The sequence below is a fragment of the Oryctolagus cuniculus genome, chromosome 6 (genome assembly GCF_964237555.1).
Source record: "Oryctolagus cuniculus chromosome 6, mOryCun1.1, whole genome shotgun sequence".
In the NCBI taxonomy this organism is placed as follows: domain Eukaryota; kingdom Metazoa; phylum Chordata; class Mammalia; order Lagomorpha; family Leporidae; genus Oryctolagus; species Oryctolagus cuniculus.
In genome coordinates, this window is record NC_091437.1 from 42196193 (window position 1) to 42208193 (window position 12001).

Genomic DNA, 12001 nt, shown 5'->3' on the forward strand with positions numbered 1-12001 from the left:
ACCTCGAGAGTGTTTCCCAGCTCCAGGAAAGCAGAGGAGTAAGCAACTTGGATACCATAATTCCTGAAGTGTCACTGAGCTGTGTGAGTAGACTCCATCATGGAAACACTGAGCATGCTTTGCTTTTGAAATAGAAGTGGTGGTGTTTCTTGGGAAGTCGTGTCTGCTTTCCACAACCGAATCTTTCTTATTAGTTCTTAGCTCAAACGTTACCTCTTCAAAGAGATCTTCCTTTACTCTGAGACTACAACCATTCCCCCATCCCATTCTGCAGTCTCTTTCTTACTACTCTCTTTCTCTTTAATGATCCTGAACATTGTCTGAAATTATCCTACTTTAAAAATGAATTAATTCATCTATTTATCCTATTTTCTCCCTCTGCCTTCCAACACTCTTACTCTCACTTTCATTCATTCTCACACACTTGGGCACACACACACACACACACACACACACTTCAGAAGGAAGGCTCTGGGATAACAAGGTTCTGGTCAATTTAGTTTCCATGACCTGAGACAATACACAGTGGAGACTTAGTAAGTATTTGTCGAGTGGGGAAATGAATGAATTCTTCCCGATTGTGTTTGCTAGATGACTGGAGGGTATTAGGCATCCAGCATCTGTCCTCCTAGACCAGTCTTCTCCCTCTTAGGAAGAAAATAATTGGCTCATTAAGAACTGCATCTATATGGGCATCACATTCTACACTGCAGAGCCAGGCCACCAGGCTTAAAATATTAATAACTAGGGAGCTGGCTGTCCCTGTTCTATTTCTGTGCTAGCCTCAGTGACTCGAGTTGGGAAATATTTGCCCTTTCACTCCTCATCTGTTCCTTCCTGGGGAGATAGGGCAGAATTGTGGGCAGAAATGCCTTGGGAGTTTTTTGACCCATCTCTAGGAAACAGGGGCGGAGTTCCCTGACAGCAGAACCTTAGCTGTGAATTCAGGAGAGACCCTGTTTCTTGCTCAAACCTTGCTCCCCCGTCCATGTGACAGGGAAACTGAGGAGCTGGGGCGCATCCTTTGACTTCAGGGACACAGAATGTGTCCTTATAGACTTAAAGGCTGTCATTTCTCAGTGTCTGGGAAACATCAAGAAAGTCATCTGTTTTTTTTTTTTTTTTCCCTTTCCATGCCTCTCTTTTTCCTCTGATCATTGCTCAAATTCCTAGCCCCCAACTCTCAGCCATTCTGCTTTGCAGAAGTTCTGAAGTCATTCTGCAACTGAAACTTAACATGTTCTGACTGGTGTGAAAAATCAAATGAAGTCTCTGGGTTTAGGTTAATTCATCTTGCATAACTCAGTGCAAAAATTAATTCCTGAGCACTTTGTAGCTCACACAATTGTTCCATATGCATGATTGTATTGAATCTTTAGAAATTTCTTTTGAAGAATTTGGTGATTTTTCTCCCCATCGTTAGGATGAGGACACTGAGATTCTGAAGGTGACTTTTTCAAGTACATACTGTTAGAAAGAAGCCAGGCTGAAAGAGAAACCTTGGTAGTGAGATTCCTTGGCTAGTATTCTTCTCAGCTGTCTTCTAGAACTCAAGTTGAAATATACAGTCTTAGCTATTGGCCCATTAGTAAAGTGTGATTTTTGTCATTTCACATAGACATTTATTTATTTTATTGTTTAAAAGATTTATTCATTTGAAAGGCAAAGTTACAGACAGAAAGATGAAGAGACAGAGACAGAGATAGATAGAAAGAGAGCTTGCATCCACTGGTACACTCCCCAAATGGTTGCAATTGCCAGGGATGGGCCAGGCTTCAGCCAGCCAAGCCTGGAAATCCATCAGTGTCTCCCATATGAATGGCAGAGGCACGAGTAGTTGGGCCATCTTCTGCTGCTTTCCCAGGAATATTAGCAGGGGGTAAGATTAGAAGTGAAGCAGCTGGGACGCCAACCAACATTCTGATATGGGATGGGGGGACCTCAAGAGGTGGTTTAACGTGTTGCATCACAACCCTGCCTCCTAACATATTAAGGATATAAGCATCCAAGGAGCTCTCTAAATTGTCTAAATTGTCCAAGTAGTGACTTGTATGCGTGTGTGCGTGTGTGTGGGGGTGGGGGGAGTAGGGTGGGAATACAACTCTGGACAGAAGAGGGTCAGTTTTGGAGAGATTTCAGATTCAGGAAAATATGGCAAGAGTTTCTTTTTTGATACATTGTGTCTCAGTACACCCCAGGGTTGGACATCTTTTCCATTTCTTTGCTTAAAATGTTTTATCCTATGTGTGGCTGATTTTAAAGTGGAATTATACATGTGATAACTCTTATAGATTGGATAGTTCCATTTGTGTTAGCCAAAGTACTTCAACTATGTAAAACTGTTCCTTTACCTCAAGTACTGTTCTATCATTGGGGCTACTGCTTTTTTCTGTTTTGATGCAAACTAGGGGGGGCTCATTATGTATATGGCATTGTGCTAGGTGTTTGAAGGGATGCAAATAGAAATTAGGCACAAAACTTACTTTCAAAGGGTTTGCAATCTGACAGAGGAAATAATGTAAGAATTTATATAATGACACTGGAATAGATGAATTATGTTTCACAGTAGATCTGTTAGGACCACGTAGAGTTAACACGTTGAAATTGAATTTGATGGGCTAGGGAGCTTTTCAAATGGATCTAGAGTGTGTGTGTGTGTGTGTGTGTGTGTATGTATATATGATTTATTTATTTGAAAGTCAGAGTTACAGAGAGAGAGAGAGAGACAAAGAGAGAGAATCTTCTGTCTGCTGGTTTACTCTCCTGGTAATTGCAATGACCAGGGCTGGGCCACGCTGAAGCCAGGAGCCAGAAGTCAGGGGAGCTTCATCTGGGTTTCCCACATGGGTGGCAAGGGCCCAAATATTTGAGCCATCTTCTGCTGTTATCCCAGTACATTAGCAGGGAGCTGGATCAGAAGTGGATCAGCTAGGACTCGAACCAGTGCCCTTATGGGGTGCTGGAGTCACAGTGTCACAATGCTGGCCCCATATTTGGTATTTTTAAAACATTTGTTATACTTACTTTATTTGAAAGGCAAAATGACAGAAAAAGGGAGAGAGATAGTCTATCTACCGGTTAACTGCCTAAAAGGCCTCAATGGCTGGGACTGGACCAGACCAAAGTCAGGAGCAAGGAACTCCACCCAGGTCTCCCACATGGGTGGCAGGGGCCCAAGCATTTGGGCCACCTTCTGCTGATTTCCCAGGTACATTAACAGTGAGCTAGATAATTGGAGAACCAGTACTCTGATGAGGGATGCAGGCATTGCAAGCAGCAGCTTAACGTACCACAATGTTGGTCTAAGGATGTTTAGTGTACAGTCAGGTATGGGAAGGGCAGCCTAGGCAGAAAGATCTGAGTTAGCAAAGGTGAAGAAGTAAAGCATACAGACAGACTCAGAGAAGAGTGACTTTGACTGTCATTGAGATTCCTTAAAGCAGCATTACCGATAGCTTTTTTGACTGGGGTTATCTGGGTAAAATGCCTTCAAGCCCACTTACCCCACCCAGCCTATCCATAGGAATTCCATTGATACACATGTGCACACAGAGGAGCTTTCTAATTCTGCACGATATCAAAACTGTTTAGTGAAATACTGAAGTAGAGTGCCTGGGAAACTCCATTGTGGTGGTAATTACAGCGTATGACTACCTGATTTTGGTCCCCTTCCTCCTTAGTGGGTTCCCAATGAAAAATACTCAGTCATGGTATAGTTATTTGTGGAATTGCTCATAATCAGCTCTTGAGATTTGAGGAAAGGACAGGGATTTTGGGGTCATTTCAAGACCTGTCCTTGTGATACCTTGGTAGGCCGTGGACCATACTTTGAGGAATAGTGATCTAGGAGGCTGCCAAAAAATAAAATAGCCAGAGGGTATATTATAGAGACTTTGTCATGCCTGGCTGAAGAGTTGTTATTAGTTGGTACCTAATTGTCTTTGAAGATATTAGATCAGAACAGTAAAAAAGTTTTGAGGTTTTATTTTTTGCAAAAAAAATTATTTGAAATGTAGAGTTACAGAGAGAGAGGGAGAGGCAGAGAGAGATCTTCCATCAGCTGGTTCACTCCCCAAATGAGTGCAACAACCAGGGCTGGGCCAGGCTAAAGCCAGGAGCTTTATCTTGGTCTACCAAATGGGTGTAGGGATCCAAGTACTTTGGCCATCCTCTGCTGCTTTACCAGGCTTGTTATCACAGAGCCAGATCAGAAATGGAGCAGCTGGGACATGATCTGCTGCCAATATGAGGTGCTAACTTGAAGACAGCGGCTTGACCTCCTGCTCCACAGCCCTGGCCCCAAGGTTTTATTTTTAAGGAAGTTTTAGGAGGAGTGGAGCATGGAGAGATTGGAGTGAACATGATAATTAAGAGAGAGGTGATGCCTGTGGGGACTGAGATGAGGAAGCAGGTGACAGCAAACTGGAAGACTCAACAGACTTGGCAAATTAAGTGGATATAAATTGCAAGAAGATGGTGCAAAAGACTGGGATTGCATGGCTGGTTGTTTGATGAATAGGGTGCCATAAGCACCAGTTAGCAAGTTGGGAGAAAAATTATTTTTCAAGGGAAAACAATAAATGGAAAAAAAAGATTGCTGAGAAATTTGGAATCTAAGAAAATATTTCAAAAAATCTGAAAAATTTCAGTGAACCATAAGGTAAGAGTTTAACATTTTCCAAACAAACTTTTGTCACAACATTTTGGTTAACTTTAGAGGGCAGATGCCAATCAACAAAATAATACTTTGCTATGATGAATGTAACTTACATAGGTACTAAGGTTATGCAAACACAGGACAGATCAGGGAGTACCTTTTCCACCTCTACCATGTAATAGATGGAAGCATCAATTTCTTCTTGGTACTCTCTTGGTATTGTATGTATGTATGTATGTATGTATTTCCAGGCATTTTATAATTGCAACTGTAGGAGCATAGCATTTCTTCCCCAACAACCTGCCCTCCCAACCACATTCCCACCTCTCTTCCTCCTCCTTCTCCTATTCCCAGTCTTTTTTTTTACTATGATCCATTTTTAATTAACTTTATGCACCAAAGATTAACTCTATTCTTCTTAAAGAGTTCAGCATTTTGTAGGAGAGAAGAAAAAAGAAAAGGAGAGGAGAGGAGAGGAGAGGAACCCAAAAAACTCCCTGGTCCTTAAGAGTCCAGTCAAGGACTGTTCAATGTTATTGCATCTCAGAGTTAATTTTTCTTTCTTTTTTCTTTTTTTCTCCCTCTCCCTCCCTCCCTCTCTCTCTCTCTCAACTTAATTATCTTTAAAGAAGAACCCAAGAATGACACATCTTTTGAGAGTACTTAGACTTAATTATAATACAACCCTTTGAGGACAGAGGTCCTGCATGGGAAGTTAAAGCACAGTGACTCCTATTGTTAATTTAACAATTAACATTCTTATGTATGAGGCCAGTGATCAATCAAGGCTCATGATATGAACTGCCTAGGCTATGGAAAACTTTTGAATCCACAACTCCTTCAGTATTTCAACAAGGCAATAAGCAAAGTGGAAGTTCTCTCCTCCCTTCAGAGAAAAGTATATACTTCTTTGGTGGCTGCTTCTTTCCACTGCAGTCTTACCCACAGTGAGACCCACAGAAGTCCTTAATGTAGAACATTTTTTTGCCTCAGTGTCTTGGCTTTTCATGACTGAAATGCTACCATGGACTTTTCAGCCAGACCAGAATGCCTTAAGGGCTGATTCTGAGGTCAGAGTGCTACTTAAGATGATTGTCATTCTATGGGTCTGCTGTATGGACTGCTTCCTATGTTGGAACATTCACTCCTTTTTATTTCTATTATTACCAAACACTTAGTCCTATTTATCTGATCACTTTAACACTTAATCCTATCTATATGAGACTTTAACCCTTAATCCTATCTCTATGATCACTTTTAACACTAAAATCACTTTAATACTCAGCGTAAGGGGATTTGAGGTCCCATGGCAAGTTTTTAAGCTGTACCCATAGAATTAAGTCTGTAGGGATGTTTGCAGAACCATATTGCTTTAGTTTCAAACTTCATACATTTCACAATTACAACTTTAGGAACATGGTGATTGTTTATAACATGCCCACCCGCTCACCCACTCTCCCACCCCCACACTTAAATTCTCACTCCACTTCCTTCTCCTTCTCTTATTTTCACTCCTATTTTTTACTAAGATCTATTTTTAATTAACTTTATACACCTATGATTAACTCTATGTTAAGTGAAGAGTTCAATAAATAGTATGGAAAAAAATAAAACTGTTCCTCAACAGCAAGACAAAGGCTGTTGAAAGTCATTGCTTCTCAAAATGCCAATTTCAGTCTTACAGACTGCTTTTTGGGCGTTCTATTAGTTATTACAGATCACGGAGAACATATGGTATTTGTCCCTTTGGGACTGACTTATTTCACTAAGTATGATGTTTTCCAGATTCATCCATTTTGTTGCAAATGATCAGATTTCTTTTTTTTTAACTGTTGTGTAGTATTCCATGGTACATATCCCCAGATTTCCTTATCCAGACTTTAGTTGATGGGCATTTGGGTTGATTCTATATATCTGCTATTGTGAATTGAGCTGTGATTAACATGTGGGTATAGATAGCTCTTTCATATTCTGATTTCATTTCCCTTTGGTAAATTCCCAGGAGTGGGATGGCTGGGTCCCATGGTAGGTCTATATTCAGATTTCTGAGGTATCTCTATACTGTCTTCCATAGTGGCTGTACCAGTTTACAATCCCACCAACAGTGGATTAGGGTATGTTTATCCCTACACCCTTGCCAGCATTTGTTATTTGTTGATTTCTGTATGAGAGCCATTCTAATCACCTCCCCTTTTTCAGATATTAATTTCACCCCATGTAATTTAGAGCATCCTGTTGCTATTCTGCCACCTTAGAACCCCCCCCCCCTTTTTTTTTTTTTTTTTTTTACTGAAGGGTCTCTAGAAGATATGAAGTCCAGAAATTCAAAAGGATAACCATCAAACTTCTCAGAATGGCTTTACCTGCCCAATGGAGATGGTGGAACTGGTTGCTATGTTTTGAAAGAGCCTGTCAGCATCACTGTCACACAATCCCAGGGGCACCATTCACTTGGATGAGTGATGTCTTCTGGACTTGTGCATCATGTCAACCTCAATTCCTGTTGAACTGCCTCTTCCTTATCTAGTAATAATTTGATTCCTCTTTGCATTTAAGAAACAGAAGAGTTCTAAGGGACAGTGCCATTTGGTCATAGTTAGTACTCAAACCTTTACCCTCTACAGGTCTCTGTTCCCGTTACTTTAATTGCCATATGATATTGCTTTGTCTGTGTTCATAGGTTTGTTTTCCCTACTAGGCTACTCAAAAATAGAGCAGAAAAGAATGACAGTCTAGGAAGATGTCCCTTTGTGTCTTAGGAGGAAGACACAGGCTGAAAGGAAGAGAAAGGGAAGTCAGGTTTTCTTAAGTAGTAATTGGCAAAATGCCCAAAGCATCCGTGTAGCTGTGTTGAGGGGATAAGTTTTAACCTGGTAAACCCTGGAATATCCAAAGTTTTTTTGTTGGAGACAGAGAGTTGTGGCTCACAGGGAAATGAAAAACAGACATAGGTCATGAGCTTAGTTTGATGTGGATTTCTTCCTTGAATAAACTTCTTTTAACTTTCAAATGCCTTTGACAAAGTTTATAATCAAGTTTTAAAAAGTAACTCAAGCTAAGTGTGAATGAATTCATCAAATGACAGTTTTCCCTGCTAGCCACCTGGGAGAATGGCACTGAAGTGATGAATGGGTGAATTGGAAGACGATAAGAAGGTTACCTATGTGGGAGGCGACAGGCAGCAGAAATGAAGAGGTGTGCCAGTGAAAAAAAGGAAGACTTGGGAAATTCATTCAGGTGTCAGGTAAGCAAAAGTAGTCTTGCCTACTTAACAATTTGATAAGGGTCCTACCTCCTGGCCAGGAAGTGTTGACAACTGTACTACCTCTATCTCATGTAGGTATATGCCTTAACCAGCCTATTGCCAATTTACTTTTCCAAACACCTTGTGGCTGTTTCCTTGGGAAAGCCACAGAAGTGCTGAAAACTTGCCTTCTTTAGGTAATGAAAAGGGAGAGCCTAAGGTGATTCTTCGCTCATGAACAGCAAAGAAAAATTAAGCCTGCCAGTGGTTCACAGTTTAAAGGAAGCTTTAAGGAATGCATTAGTAAATGCTGAATGTGTGCGCCCAAAAGGAAATAAAAGGTTAGGTTCCTGCGAGTCCCTGGGGAACATTTATAACTGTACAGAAGAGAACTGTCATAAATAATGACTCTGTTGATGTTATAACCTGCAACCATGCTATGTTGCTTCCTTAGGATTTCCAACATTAAATTTTTTTTTTCCTTACAAGTTGAAGAAAGAAATGGTATCAAATAATGGTGGGGGTCATCAGCTCTTGGGTATTTTCACAAATCTATCTGATCACATGGTTTAAGCCATGATCTCCTTTCCTGCATTTTGGAACAGGACGTGTAGTGTTGGTGTCTGACCAACAGGTAGCACATGCGTCTGGTTCATAGAAGATACGAAAGTGTTGAAGGAGATTAGATATTTTTCTGGAAGTTAGGGCTTGAGAGAGTTCACAAAGACTCTGGAGAAGAAGTAGAATGGGACAAATAGAAATTGATGCTTTGGTTGGCACTTGATCTCATGCTGAAAGCAAGATTGACAAGCTCTTTCTCTAGATCATAGAAAACCATGAGACCACTATGAGTGAGAAAACCCAGTGCTTGGGAGCCTGCTGGTCAGTAAGCCAGGCTGATGAAGTCCTACCCAGACACGAAAGAATTGCAGTCATCATGATGAGGAAGGAAATGCAGCTAGCAGCTCTTAAAACTCTCAACCGAAAGTGAGAACTTCACTTCCACTCAGGATTCTTTGATTAAAGTCAGCCATGCAGTCCTAGTGTAGTCTTGTGCTCAGGAGGAGAATAGAAGTATTCTCTGAAGTTCTCCAGAATTACTTCAAGTATCTTTTAAGTGATGAATGCTGGGGGCATTTCTACCAACCTGAGGCTGGGGAGATGAAAATCTGGAATGGTTGGCTAATTCTCCAAGGAGAGATCCTGGTGGAAAAGGAATCTGATGTAGAGGGAAGTAGAACTGTGTGAATGAGATAAGTTAAGTTTGTATAGTATATTGTTTAAGGTACTGGATCCAGTTGTACCTGAAACTACCACTAAGTTCTGAGTTAAGGGAAATAATATAACCTGTCTTTTGGTTTGGAAGTCCAGTTGAGTTTCTATCATTATTTAAAAGTTTTTGTCTGATATAATGCTGACAAGAAACAACTATATTTCTGAATTTTCAAATACTTATTGTTCCTTGGCACATGATGTACTTTTCTGTTTTAACACTTGTACTGTTCCTTCTGCTGAAAATATCTTCCTTTCTTTTCCTTCCATCCAGTAGCCAAAATGTTACTTCTACTTCGGTGTACATTTTGTTACCACCTCCTCTGCAAAGTGCTTCCTGATGTATGTCCCTCTCCCATCCTCAGCTAACATCACTCTTTTTCTCCTCTTTTCAGCAATAAACTTGAACTTTGCTTGCAATACTTGTTGCACTCTGTCTTGTCATAGACAAGAATTAAGAAGCAGGTACAGTATTTTGGATGTTTTGCATTCCTAGGTGCATAAGTTCTTTTATTCCTCAAACAATCCCTTGGATCAGGCACCGTTGTCTATCTTGCATGTAAGGAAAGGCAATTGAAGAAAAATCCAGTGATTTCTCTTAGATCTCAAAGCTGAGTTTAGAACCCAGATATTCTGATTGCATAGCTCACGGTACTCACTGTAGTTACTTGGAAACCTGGCTTGGCTCCTCACTGTTTCCTGTCTTCTAGAAAGCCTGGAGTCAAGTGGAGGATTATACCTCGCAGGCATATGTGATCCTACAGCCTGCAATTTGGGTGTTAACTGCATTCCTACCTTCATCCTCATGTTAGTTCTTTCTCAATTTCTTCACCCACTTATTCTAAGTTGTCTTCTATCTTATTTGTAGCATTTGCATTTTTGGTAAGCCACCTCAGTCCCTTTTAGGTTGAAAATAATAAATCCATGAAAACAAGAAAAAATGCTAGATTTTGAGTTCTTTAAGTATAAGGGCCAACTTTATTTACTTTATTTTCCATCAGTGCCAGAACTAGAGCCCAGAAGATGTATCTGGAATTTACTTGGAATGAAATCTCCAGATTTTAAGTATTAAGGAGTACTGGATACAGGGAAACATTCTGTGGTGTCACTGTGCCCCCAAGTTTTTATGGGGCACAGGGGATGGAGAAGAGGCACCTGCTCTTTCCTGTACCAGAGAGAATAAAGTAAGACATTTTGCTGCAGTAGCGAAGAATTCGCTTTGCTGTCTCGCTTTCTGGAGAGCTGAATATTTTATCATCAGCGACACTCTGAATTCCTTGTGGAGACTCGAAACAGCAGCTAGAAAACTATTTTTGAGTCAGGAAAAACTGGGATGCTGACTGGCAAGAAGAGCTGGAGGTGTCTTTCATTACCGCCCTTCAGGTGTGTGACTTGTTGGTAGGGAGGCAAAGAATGCAGCGGGAGCCACCTGCTCAGTGTGTTCCGTGCTGTGCCCTCCTCAGAGAATAATTGGGAACTCGTTTTCTTCTATTGTTAAACATTGCTTGGTAAGGGCAGACACAACTTAGATGGAAATGTCCACGTGAATGCTCACTTGCAGCTCTGATTAGGAAAGTGGCCATGTCTGGTGAGCTCCAAAGAGGAAGCAGCAGCTTGGAGGAAGCAGCTCTTTGCAGAACTGCTAGAGAGCAGGGGGAGAGATCAGGCACAGACTCAGTCCGAGGGCACCATTCAGCATCATCTCTTCTATTTCCTCTTCTCTCTCTGACATGATTCTACTGATCTAGTACTTTCCAAAATTGTTGCAGCATTCATTTTGACTCAAAAACAGTTCCTGCACGCCCACCATGTGCTAGGCACTGTGCTGGATCCTGGGCACTGAGAAGGCATAGAAAAACTGCTCTGAGTAAGTAAGTTTGTCATTTGGGGCAAGATTGTTGCTAGTCTTTGGAGCACAGTTGGCTGACAGGGATCAGTAAACACTAAAATAGTGTTATAGAGCAATTTGCATGGAGAATGTTGACTTACGTATGTATATGTGGTGAAGAGGAAGGTATGTGGTGACCCACTTATAAGTTGTTTTCTTGTACTCATGTTTTGAAAGACTCAACTTTGAAGTAAATTGCTCTCTTTATTTAGTCTTAGGCCAAATAAAAATATGTCAGCAACTAAACAGCTGACTGAAGTTCAGGTATTATACACAGGCAGTATGGATTGGAATGTTTATCTTTTTATTAATTTTTATTTTCATTTTATTTGAAACACAGATAAAGAGACAGAGATACACAGAAAGAGATCTTCCATCTGCTGGTTCAGTCTTCAAGTGCCTGCAGTGAATGGTGAGGGCTGGACTAGGCTAAAGCCAGCAGCCCAGAACTTAATCCCGGTTTCTGAAATGTATGGCAGGGACCTGAGTGCCTGAGCTGTCATCTGTTGCCCCTCAGGGTGTGTGTTAGTACAAAGCTTGATTGAATGCAAAGCCCCAGATACTGATCATGGACAATGCAATCTTTATCTTAACAGCTGCATCAAACACTTGCCCTGGGTTCACTCTTTCTTTTTTTGTTTCTCAAAGATGTATTTATTTATTTATTTGAAAGTCAGAGTTATACACAAAGAGAAGGAGAGGCAGAGAGAGAGAGAGAGAGAGAGGGAGGGAGGGAGGGAGGGAGGGGTATTCCATCCGATAGTTCACTCCCCAATTGGCTGCAACAGCAGGAGCTGTGCCAGTCCGAAGCCAGGAGCCAAGAGCCTCTTTCATGTCTCCCATGTAGGTGCAGGGGCCCAAGGCCTTGGGCCATTTTCTACTGCTTTCCCAGGCCATAGCAGAGAGCTGGATTGGATGTGCAGCAGCAGGGTCTCGAACT

The 12001-nt window shown here is 41.2% G+C and overlaps 1 long non-coding RNA gene across 1 annotated transcript in view; it reads left to right on the forward strand.

Moving 5' to 3' along the window:
- Positions 1-11611, forward strand: part of LOC127490526 (uncharacterized) — a 25115-nt gene extending 13504 nt beyond the window's left edge. Inside the window, exon 3 of the long non-coding RNA XR_011389869.1 lies at positions 7756-11611. This is a non-coding gene — a long non-coding RNA (uncharacterized lncRNA). The remainder of the gene's footprint in view (positions 1-7755) is intronic.
- The last annotated feature ends 390 nt before the right edge of the window (positions 11612-12001 follow it).